The following is a 10,595-nucleotide window of genomic DNA, read 5'->3' as shown; positions in this document are numbered from 1 at the left end:
CACCATGACTTACCTGGTGCTCTAAGAAAAAACAGATTCTGGCCCAGAGAACCAGGTATTGGACGTAAGGGACTCAATCAGGGTGCTGTCCGAAAGGATCTGCAGCCTGCACCCTGGGCAATACCACTGCCATTACCTTCCCCACGGCCCCTGCAGAGCACCTCCTGGGGCATGACTACATAGTAAGTGTCCAACTAATCACCATTCTCTAGTTGCTGTACCTTTAGGCTGTTGCCAGTCTTCCACTGTTACATACAGGAATGAAGATCTTTGTGATTCGTGTTCTTTTGCTGTTGTTGTTTTCGTATTTCAAGTGATTCCCTCAGCATAGATGTTCAGAACTGGGAATATTCTTGTCAAATTCAATCCTTCCCCCTTTTTAAAAAATGTATTTTTATTGATTTCAGAGAGGAAGGGAGAGGGCAAGATAGAAATATCAATGATGAGAGAGAATCATTGATTGGCTGCCTCCTGTACACCCCACACTGGGGATTGAGCCCGCAACAAGGGGATTAAGCCCACAACCCGGGCATGTGCCCTGACTGGGAATTGAATCACGACTTCCCAGTTCATAGGTCAACACTCAACCACTGAGCCACGCCGCCCAGCAAGAACCCTGGTCAGGGTGGAAGGCAATCAATCAATCATTTTCTCTCTTTGTCTCTCTCCCTTCTTCTCTCTAAGCATGTCCTTGGGCAAGAATTAAAAACAATAAAGACGCAATGATTTCAGAAATGTTGTACTAGTTTAAAATCTGTGTGTGCGCTCGTATACTACATGCATACTTTCTTTAGCTTCTATTGGGGATAGATATCCATCAACATTTGTTAATCTCTTGCCCTCTCTTGGGAGTCATCTATTCAAGTCCTTCACTATTAAGAAGTATTTTATTTCAATCCCTGGGGAATTTGTGTCCTAGATTCTTCATTCTGTCCTCTTTTGGATAGCTAGCGGCTCCTCTCCTGCCTCTAAATCCTTTGGATATTCCTTTTTGAAATCAAGTTCCCTTGGCATGGAAGGACTGGGCTTGGGTGGCTAAGAGCTTCAGTGAGACAGAAACAAGGGTATGGAAGTCTGAAGCATGCAAAGCTGGCTGAGCTTTCCTCCTGGGTGGACAGTCTTCAAAAGGAAGAAATCAGCCTGTAGGTGGTTTTCTTTTCACTCTCCATTTTTAAACACCCTAGAGAGACCCTACATGTTTTTTTCTCCTTATTTGATTCAAATTGAGTCTCTAAATAAACAATGCTCCTTTTAGGAGCCCAAGACACACACGACAGGAAACGTGTCACTTAAAGTGCCTTTTTGAAGTCGCATGATATCTTCTCACCACCCTCTGAGCTGTTGCCTTCTTTGGCTCAGGGATAGAGAAGAACTTTCTCTTCTTCTTCCCCCACTACTTTTCCCTTCTAAGACTGACATAGAGAGAATGGCTTGTCCTGTGAAACTTGCACACAGGTGGTTAGTAGGCGGCAAGCAGAAGATAGCTGTGCGTGCTGAAGGAAGTGTGGCATGTATGGGAGTGCAGAAGGTGACAGCAATTCATTCATGTGGGGAGTACAACTTAGCAATGGTAATCAAGAGAGCTTTGGGTAGGAGAGGTCATTGATGGTCATCTTAATTAATGGACAAGGTTTGGAAATATAATTACAAAAGCAGCTAAGTTTCTATCAGTTCCCACTCTTGTCTCACTGGTACCACCATAATTCCTGGTTCTCCGTATTGCTGCCAGAGACAGTCATCTACCTACCTATCTGTCATCCATCCATCTGTCTATGTATACATGCATACATTTATCTGACATTTCATTCATTCATTTGTTTGTTCTTGCAATGATTCTTCCATCTTTCCATCCATTCTTATACTATCTACCAAGGCCCCACTCTGTGAAGCAGGCTGAATGCACAAATATATTTTTAAAATATATTTGTATTGATTTTAGAGAGGGAGGGAGAGGGACAGAGAGAGACAGAAACATCAATGATGCAAGAGGATCATTGACTAACTGTGTCCTGCACGCCCCCCACAGGGTAGGGGGCAGTTGAATCACAATTGGGCATGTGCCCTAACCAGGTATCAAACTGTGACCTCCTAGTTCATAGGTCAATGCTCAACCACTGAACCACACGGGCCAGGGATAAATATCAATAAGAGTCTAGCTTTCGCCGAAACCGGTTTGGCTCAGTGGATAGAGCATCGGCCTGCGGACTGAAAGGTCCCAGGTTCGATTCCGGTCAAGGGCATGTACCTGGGTTGCAGGCATATCCCCAGTAGGAGATGTGCAGGAAGCAGCTGATAGATGTTTCTCTCTCATCGATGTTTCTAACTCTCTATCTCTCTCCCTTCCTCTCTGTAAAAAATCAATAAAATATATTAAAAAAAAAAAAAGAGTCTAGCTTTCAAGGAGCACACAGACTAGTGGTTAGCTGGAAAATTTAAAAAATATATAATAATACAGTGTAATAAGTACATCCTATAGACGTTTGTTTAAAATATGCCTGTATAAATTCCCCTTTCCCCCAAAGGCCTTACCTGACTGCCCAATCTGAAATAGGTTCTTCTTATTATTCTTTTTTCATAATATTCTTTCTTTTCCTTTAGAGCATTTATTACAATTCATTATTATATACTTACTAGAAGCCCGATGCATGAAATTCATGCAAGAGTAGGCCTTCCTGCCCTGACCGGTTTGGCTCAGTGGATAGAGCGTCGGCCTGTGGACTGAAGGGTCCCGGGTTCGATTCCGGTCAAGGGCATGTGCCTTGGTTGCGGGCACATCCCCAGTAGGTGGTGTGCAGGAGGCAGCTGATTGATGTTTCTCTCTCATCGATGTTTCTAACTCTCTATCCCTCTCCCTTCCTCTCTGTGGAAAATCAATAAAATATATTTAAAAAAAAAAAAAAAGAGTAGGCCTTCCTCCCCTGGCTGCTGGCACCGGCTTCCCTCTGGCCCCCCAGGACCCGGGCTTCCCTCGCAGTCCTGGCTTCCTCTCGGAAGGTCATCCCTCTAATTAGCATATTATGCCTTTTTTAAAAAATATTTTTTAATATATTTTATTGATTTTTTACAGAAAGGAAGGGAGAGGGGTAGAGAGTTAGAAACATCGATGAGAGAGAAACATCGATCAGCTGCCTCCTGCACACCCCCCACTGGGGATGTGCCTGCAACCAAGGTACATGCCCTTGACTGGAATCGAACCTGGGACCCTTCAGTCTGCAGGCCAACGCTCTATCCACTGAGCCAAACCGGTTAGGGCTATGCTTTTATTATTATAGATGAGTATTTTTTTTGCTTAATATTTGTCTACCCCAATTGACAGAAAGCTCCATGGGGATAGGTCCTATTTGTCACCAGAAAGGGACTGAGCCTCAGGCCAGGCTGTAGTGTGTGGGTTTTTGACTTCCTGCAGGAAAGATCTCACAATGCTAGTCCTGGTGATATTGGGAGTACGCATATTAAAGCAGAAGACAGAAGAAGCAACAGGAGAGCCTGGCGGTGCTCTGCTTTGGTTCTCTAGAAATATTATAGGACAGAAGTGAGCCACAAAGGCAGGGCTGCTGTGAGCTCACTGAAAAGTCAGAGACAAGGGGCCCTTGGAGACAGGTTCATGGGTTAGCCTAAGACAAGCTGCCATTGCCTGCTACTCCCCTGTTTGCACGTCTTGCTGTGACCCTTAGAACTTAGGAGAAAGAGAGCAAACATACACACCTGATGAAGTGGGAAGGAAGGAGCGGGCATGCTCCAGGGGGAGCCTAAGCTGGCTTTCTTTCTCTCGAGGGTTCTATCTTTTTTCTAAGGGCAGGAATTTTAGAGGAGGTCTCAGGGAAGGATCTCAATAAAACATTCATCAGCTTCCCAGGTGTGTCCTTTCAGGGTCATGCTTTCTACTGATTGATCCGTGCAATGGGTAGGGGTTTATTTATCAGTCACTGAATCTGGTCCTGATGTCAGCCAATGCATCACTCCATCTGCTTTTCTGGGCCTGGAGCTGAAATACAACTGAGACCGAGGTGTCATCTCTAGTTTGACCAAAACTCTGTCTTCATGGTCAGCAGACTCAAGGCCTTTTTCCTAAAATTATTTGATGTGAGTCATTTTCCTAAGGGCCCAGTTCTTAAGGGAGTGGTCATGCAAGGGCTTGCACGGGAGTGATATGAGACTATTCTCCAGCCCCTTGTTCTTCCTCTAAGAGGGTCTAAACTAGCAATGTGCCAGGGGAGGAGAGGTCAGGGGAGGGTCCTAACTGCACAACTATCTATATGAAAGGTCAGGGGGCTTAAATCATATGACCAGCGCTATGCTAAGAGGAAAAGTCACCCTGAGGGTGAGTCCTTGTGTTCCTAGTTTTGCCCTTTGCCAGGCGCCTGGAACTCTCTGCTGTGGTGACTTTCTGTACCTGGCTCATCGCCCTTGCTCTGCTCATGTCTGTCTGTCTACCACACTATGACTGCTTTACTTATGTTGAATACTCAACGTTTGATCTGTGTCTGGTATACAGTAGACATTCATTGAATGAATTAGTAAATAAGCATTGATCATATCCAGGAGTGATCATTTCTTGCACTAAACCTGTGGTACTCCAAGTGTCATCCTTGGACCAGCAGCAACAAGAAAGCCTGGCAACTTGTTGGAAGTGAAAATTCTTGCCCCACGCTCCAACAAGAATTAGAGTTAGAATCAGAATTAGAATGGAGCCCAGTAATTCATCTCTAAACAAGCCTTCTGGGGGATTCTGATGCACACTAAAGTTTGAAAACACTGTACTGAATTGATAAACGACCATTTTAGTCTACTTCAGACACCTATAGATTTTAGCACATAGACCAGAGAAATTATGCCTAAATTGGAGAATACCTCGAGAAGGTGCTATTTTCAGGGTAAGCTAGATGAGCCAGGGAAGGCAATTCAGGCAGACAACTGTATACCCAAAAGCACATGGGCCTGGATTAGCCTGGCCTTTGGAGGGATCTGTAAGTAGTTCAGTGGGAGGGTCACGCGAGAGCAGGGAATGGCTTGAGGTGAGAATGAAGAAGTAGGCAAGGGTCTTAAATGTTAAGTTTCAGCCGAAACCGGTTTGGCTCAGTGGATAGAGCGTCGGCCTGTGGACTGAAAGGTCCCAGGTTCGATTCCGGTCAAGGGCATGTACCTGGGTTTCGGGCACATCCCCAGTGGGAGGTGTGCAGGAGGCAGCTGATCGATGTTTCTCTCTCATCGATGTTTCTAACTCTCTATCTCTCTCCCTTCCTCTCTGTGAAAAATCAATAAAATATATTTTTTAAAAAAATGTTAAGTTTCAAACTGGATCATGGCCGGGTAGTTCAGTTGGTTAGAGTGTCCTGCAGTTGTGCCAAGGTTGAGGGTTTGACTGGCAGGGCACATGCAAGAGTCAACCAATGAGTGCATGAATAGGTGGAACAACAAAACTTGATGTTTCTCTCTCTCCCTTCCTCTCTCTCCATAAAAATCAATTTTAAAAAAGTTTCAAGCTGGGAGGTAACTCGGTATTCCCTTCCCTTTCCCTACAGCTGTCCGAGGACTGGCCTGAGTCAGACTTCTGAGGGCTCAGTTCCCCACAGCCTTCTTCCTTCCTCCTCCCCCTCCTTCCCTCTTCTCTCATCTCCTCCCTTCCACGGAGAGCCAGATGCCCATGCTCCCAGGCCAGCCCCACCCCTTCCCTCCTGGCCTACACGCTGATGTCAGCTCCAGAGTGATTAGTGGCTTTGAGCCAGGTCTGGCCCAGCCTCTCCCGGCTGGGGCTGGGGGGAAATCCCTGGATGCTACTGTGCTCTTTGGAAGCCGTGCCAGTGCACCTAGCAAGGGAGTTCACCCGGGGCATCCAGGGCTCAAGAGAAAGTCTCTTTCTCTGGAGACATCTTGTTCTGGGGCAGGGATGGTGGTGTCAGAGCTGTGGTTTCTCAGGACCCAAGCTTTTGTCACTCAGCACCACCCACCCCAGGGGAACTGGCTCTGGGCTGACTCACAGCTGGACCGGTTTTCAGGGTCTTCAACTAAATTGTGCCTGAAGGTGACAAGAGTGATAGCAGCCTTAACAATAGCTACTATTAATCAAGCACTTAGTGTGATGGCACTTTATGTAACCCAAGGCCGCTTATCCTATCTAATAAAATAGAAACATGGTAATTGGCGTACGACCGCTACCCTTCCCATTGGCTAATCAGCGAGATATGCAAATTAACTGCCAGCCAAGATGGCGGCCGGCAGCCAGGCAGCTTGAAACTAACATGAGGCTTGCTTGCTTCAGTGACGGAGGACTCCAACGTTCCCCGCCTGCCGCTGCAGGCCTCTGAGCTGCAACTCTAAGCAACTATGTTACAAATATAGAAGCTAAACAAAACCCCAGAAACCTGCTTTAGTCCCGGGCTTCAGCCAGCAGGATCGCAACATTGTAAGCAAAGGCCAGAAACCTACTTTCAGCAGCGGAGGCCTAAGAGCTGGAGCCAAGCCTCAAAGCTAAAGCTGGCCCAGAATTTAAAAAAAAGAAAGGAAAAAAGGAGTAGTTGGGAGCCTTAGTCACCCCCAGCCTGAAAACAGCCCTCAGCCCCTCACCCAGACTGGCCAGGCACCCCAGTGGGGACCCCCATCCTGAAGGGTGTGTGACCAGCTGCAAACAGTGATCATCCCCTCACCCAGGCTGGCCAGGCACCCCAGTGGGGACCCCCACCCTGAAGGGTGGGTGACCAGCTGCAAACAGCCATCATCCCCTCACCCAGGCTGGCCAGGCATCCCAGTGAGGACCCCCACCCTGATCCAGGACACCCTTCAGGGAAAACCAGCCAGCACCCACCCGTGCACCAGGTCTCTACCCTATATAGTAAAAGGGTAATATGCCTCCCAGCACCAGGATCAGCGGAGCCACGAGGCCTCCCGGCACTGGGATCAGCATGACATGGGGCAGTGCCCAAACCCCCTGATCGCCCTGCAGCTCTGTGTGTGACAGGGTGCGGCGCCCCAACCCCCCCCCCCACGGGCCCTGCTCTGTGTGTGATAGGGTAGAGCCATAACCTCCCCATCAGCCCTGCCCTGAGTGTGAGAGTGGTGGCACCCCAACCCCCTGATCGGCCCTGCTCTGTGGGTGATAGAGGGTGGCGCTCCAACCCCCTGATCTGCCCTGCTCTGTGTGTGACAGGGGGCGGTGCCCCAACTCCCCTATCGGCCCTACTCTGTGAGTGACAGGGGGGAGCTCCTCAACCCCCTGATGGGCCCTGCTCTGTGCGTGACAGGGTACAGAGCCCCAACCCTCCTGATGGGCCCTGCTCTATGCGTGACGGGGTGGTGCCGCAACCTCCCCATCGACCCTGCCTTGAGTGTGACAGGGGGCGGTGCCCCAACCCCCCAATCGGCCCTACCCTGAGCGTGACTGAGGGTGGCATCGAAACCTCCCAATCCGCCCTGCTCTGTGCATGACAGGGGCTGGTGCCCCAACTCCCCAATCGGCCCTGCTCTCTGCCCGACCAGGGGCTGCACCTAGGGTTGGGCCTGCCCTCTGCCACCTGGGAGCAGGCCTAAGTCAGCAGGGCGTTATCTCCCGAGGGGTCCCAGACTGCGAGAGGGCACAGGCCAGGCTGAGGGGTCCCCCCTTCCCCCCGAGTGCACAAATTTTTGTGCTCCGGGCCTCTAGTCCTATATAATAAAAGGGTAATATGCAAATTGATCCTAACAGCAGAATGACAGGGAACAACTGGTCACTATGACACGCACTGACCACCAAGGGGCAGACGCTCAATGCAGGAGCTGCCCCTGGTGGTCAGTGGGCTTCCACAGGGGAAGTTCCACTCAGCCACAAGCCAGGCTGACAGCTTTGAGCACAGCAGAGGTGGCGGGAGCTTCTCCTGCCTCTGCAGCAGTCGGACATCCCCCAAGGGCTCCTGGGCTGCTAGAGGGATGTCTGACTGCCAGCTTAGGCTCGATCCCCCTGGGAGCAGGCCTAAGCTGGCAGGTGAACATCCCCCAAGGGCTCCAAGACTGCGAGTGGGTGCAGGCTGGACTGAGGGACACCACCCCCCCTCCCCAAGTGCACGAATTTTTATGCACCAGGCCTCTGGTAATAAATATTTTTCAACACCATCTTTAGCATTCATAGATACTATGACCAACTTACATCACAATTTCATAATATTAAACCATGAAATGTCACATGTAAAGGGGTAAGTAAAATAAATGTATAATATAAGAATATATATTTCCTGCCCTCATGGGCAGCACATATACTAAAACTGGAATGATACAAGAAGATTAGCATGGCCACTGCACAAGGATAACACATAAATTCATGAATTATTCTATATTTTTTAAAAAGTATGTATAGCTCAGTTGGTTAGAGCATCCTCCCAATTCGCTAGGTTGCAGGTTTGATCCCCCGTCAGGGCACATACATGAATCAATGCATAAGCAAATGGAACAACAAATCAATGTTTCTCTCTCTCTCTGTCTCTCTCTCCTTCCTCTCTCTATAAAATCAAATTTTTTAAAAAAGGTATCTATCTTGCCAAAACCGGTTTGGCTCAGTGGATAGGGCGTCGGCCTGCAGACTGAAGGGTCCCAGGTTCGATTCCGGTCAAGGGCATGTACCTGGGTTGCGGGCACATCCCCAGTAGGAGGTGTGCAGGAGGCAGCTGATCGATGTTTCTCTCTCATCGATGTTTCTGACTCTCTATCTCTCTCCCTTCCTCTCTGTAAAAAATCAATAAAATATATATTTTTAAAAAAAGTATCTATCTTTATATATTTTAATATAGAAATTCTTGGACAGTCCCCCCCACTAGGAGTTATAACTAAGCAATCATATGCTGTGCCTTAGATCCTCTGTGAATATACAACTAAGAATACAGACTGATACAGATATGTTACATTATTCGCTCAAATACCAGGAGAGTGTGAACTCTCCTGCTTAAGTTCCAAACAAAACAAGAGTTCGAGCTTCCCTTGATTGTCATGGTGTGCTGCTCTCTTTTCTTGCCCCTCCATCTAAATTCTAACCACTTCCTTCTCTACCCTGCTTTCGGCCCTGGGAGCCTGACCCACAAACCATTCTCCTGCCCTCTGGTTTCCTATTGTGTTTGGCGAATGAGAGCCCTGGTAAGAGATGGAGTGAGGGAGGAAAGGGAGATCGGGGTGTTTATTTTTCTGCCTACCTCCCTAGCTATATCCCTCAAGCTAAGCTCATGCTGCTTTCAAGCTGGCTATAGTGAATTTTTCCCATTCAGGCCCCTTTTGGCAGAGAATGCTAGCTTTTATCCTAATAGGCCTTATCCCTACCTTCTTTACGGTTATATTGGGGGCAGCAATGTACCTGGCTAATAAAACCACATTTCCTTGCCTATTCTGCAGAAAGAGATGGCTACTGAGAAGTCAGTGGAAGTGAATGGTGGGGTTTTGAGAAAGCTGTTGTGGGGTCTAAAAAAAATTATACTTTTCTCCACCTTCTAAGTTCTTCTTTTCTCCACCTTCTAAGTTCTTCTAGCTGGGCTAATAAATTAACAGAGACAGGTTAACAGGAGGAAATAAAATTTTAATATACGTGTATGAGGAATTCACATAAGCATGAAAATTCCAAAGACAATGAGACAACATGTGTTATGAGAAATGCATTGTTAGGCAATTTTCTCATTGTGAGAATATCAGAAAGTGCATTTATACAAACCTAGATGGTATAGCCTACTATACACCTAGCCTAGTACTCCTAAGCTAAGAGCCTATCCAGCCTGTTACTGTACAAAACAATATGAGATTAAATCAAGCACAGGAGAAGATGATGCAATCAAAAGACACAGTAAATATGAGATGTATGAAGCTGTTGTCCCTGTAACACAGCATACTGTTTTACAGCAACCGTTTTAAAAAATGTGTTTTTAATTGATTATTTGAGAGAGAGATAGAGAGAGAGAGAGAGAAAGAGAGAGAGAGAGAGAGAGAGAGAGAGAGAGAGAGAGAGAGAGAAACATCCATGTGAGGGAGAAAACATCAGTCAGCATGTGCCCTGACTGTAATCAAACTGGCAACCTTTTGGTGCATGGAACCACGCTCAACCAACTGAGCCACACTGGCCAGTACAACAGCAGCAACCCTTTTTAATGGAGATTAAAAGTATAGTACAGCCCTAACTGGTTTGGCTCAGTGGATAGAGCGTCGGCCTGCGGACTGAAAGGCCCCAGGTTCGGTTCTAGTCAAGGGCATGTACCTTGGTTGCGGGCACATCCCCAGGAAGAGGTGTGCAGAAGGCAGCTGATCGATGTTTCTCTCTCATTGATGTTTCTAACTCTCTATCCCTCTCCCTTCCTCTCTGTAAAAAATCAATAAAATATATTTAAAAAAATAAATAAATAAAAGTATAGTTAGTACATAGAGTAAATATATAAATCAGTAGCATAGTCATTTATTATCATTATTATGTGCTGTACATAATTGTATGTGCTATGCTTTTATATGATTGGCAGCAGTATCACCACAAACATATGAGTGATGCATTGCTATGGCTACAACATCATTCCGCAATAGGAATTTTTCAGCTCCATTATAATCTTATGGGACCCCTTTGTATATGTGGTACATTGTTGACCCAAATGTCACTATGCAGTATA

The 10,595-nt window shown here is 47.1% G+C and overlaps 1 non-coding gene across 1 annotated transcript; it reads left to right on the top strand.

The window, feature by feature from the left end:
* Positions 1–8,203: 8,203 nt before the first annotated feature.
* LOC132212859 (U6 spliceosomal RNA) lies at positions 8,204–8,307 on the top strand. Its single transcript, XR_009447805.1, has one exon. It is a non-coding gene; the product is annotated as a U6 spliceosomal RNA (small nuclear RNA).
* The last annotated feature ends 2,288 nt before the right edge of the window (positions 8,308–10,595 follow it).

Source organism: Myotis daubentonii, chromosome 11, assembly GCF_963259705.1.
Source record: "Myotis daubentonii chromosome 11, mMyoDau2.1, whole genome shotgun sequence".
Classification (NCBI taxonomy): Eukaryota; Metazoa; Chordata; class Mammalia; order Chiroptera; family Vespertilionidae; genus Myotis; species Myotis daubentonii.
The sequence above is the reverse complement of the archived record's forward strand: the minus strand, read 5'-3'. Positions and strand labels throughout refer to the sequence as shown.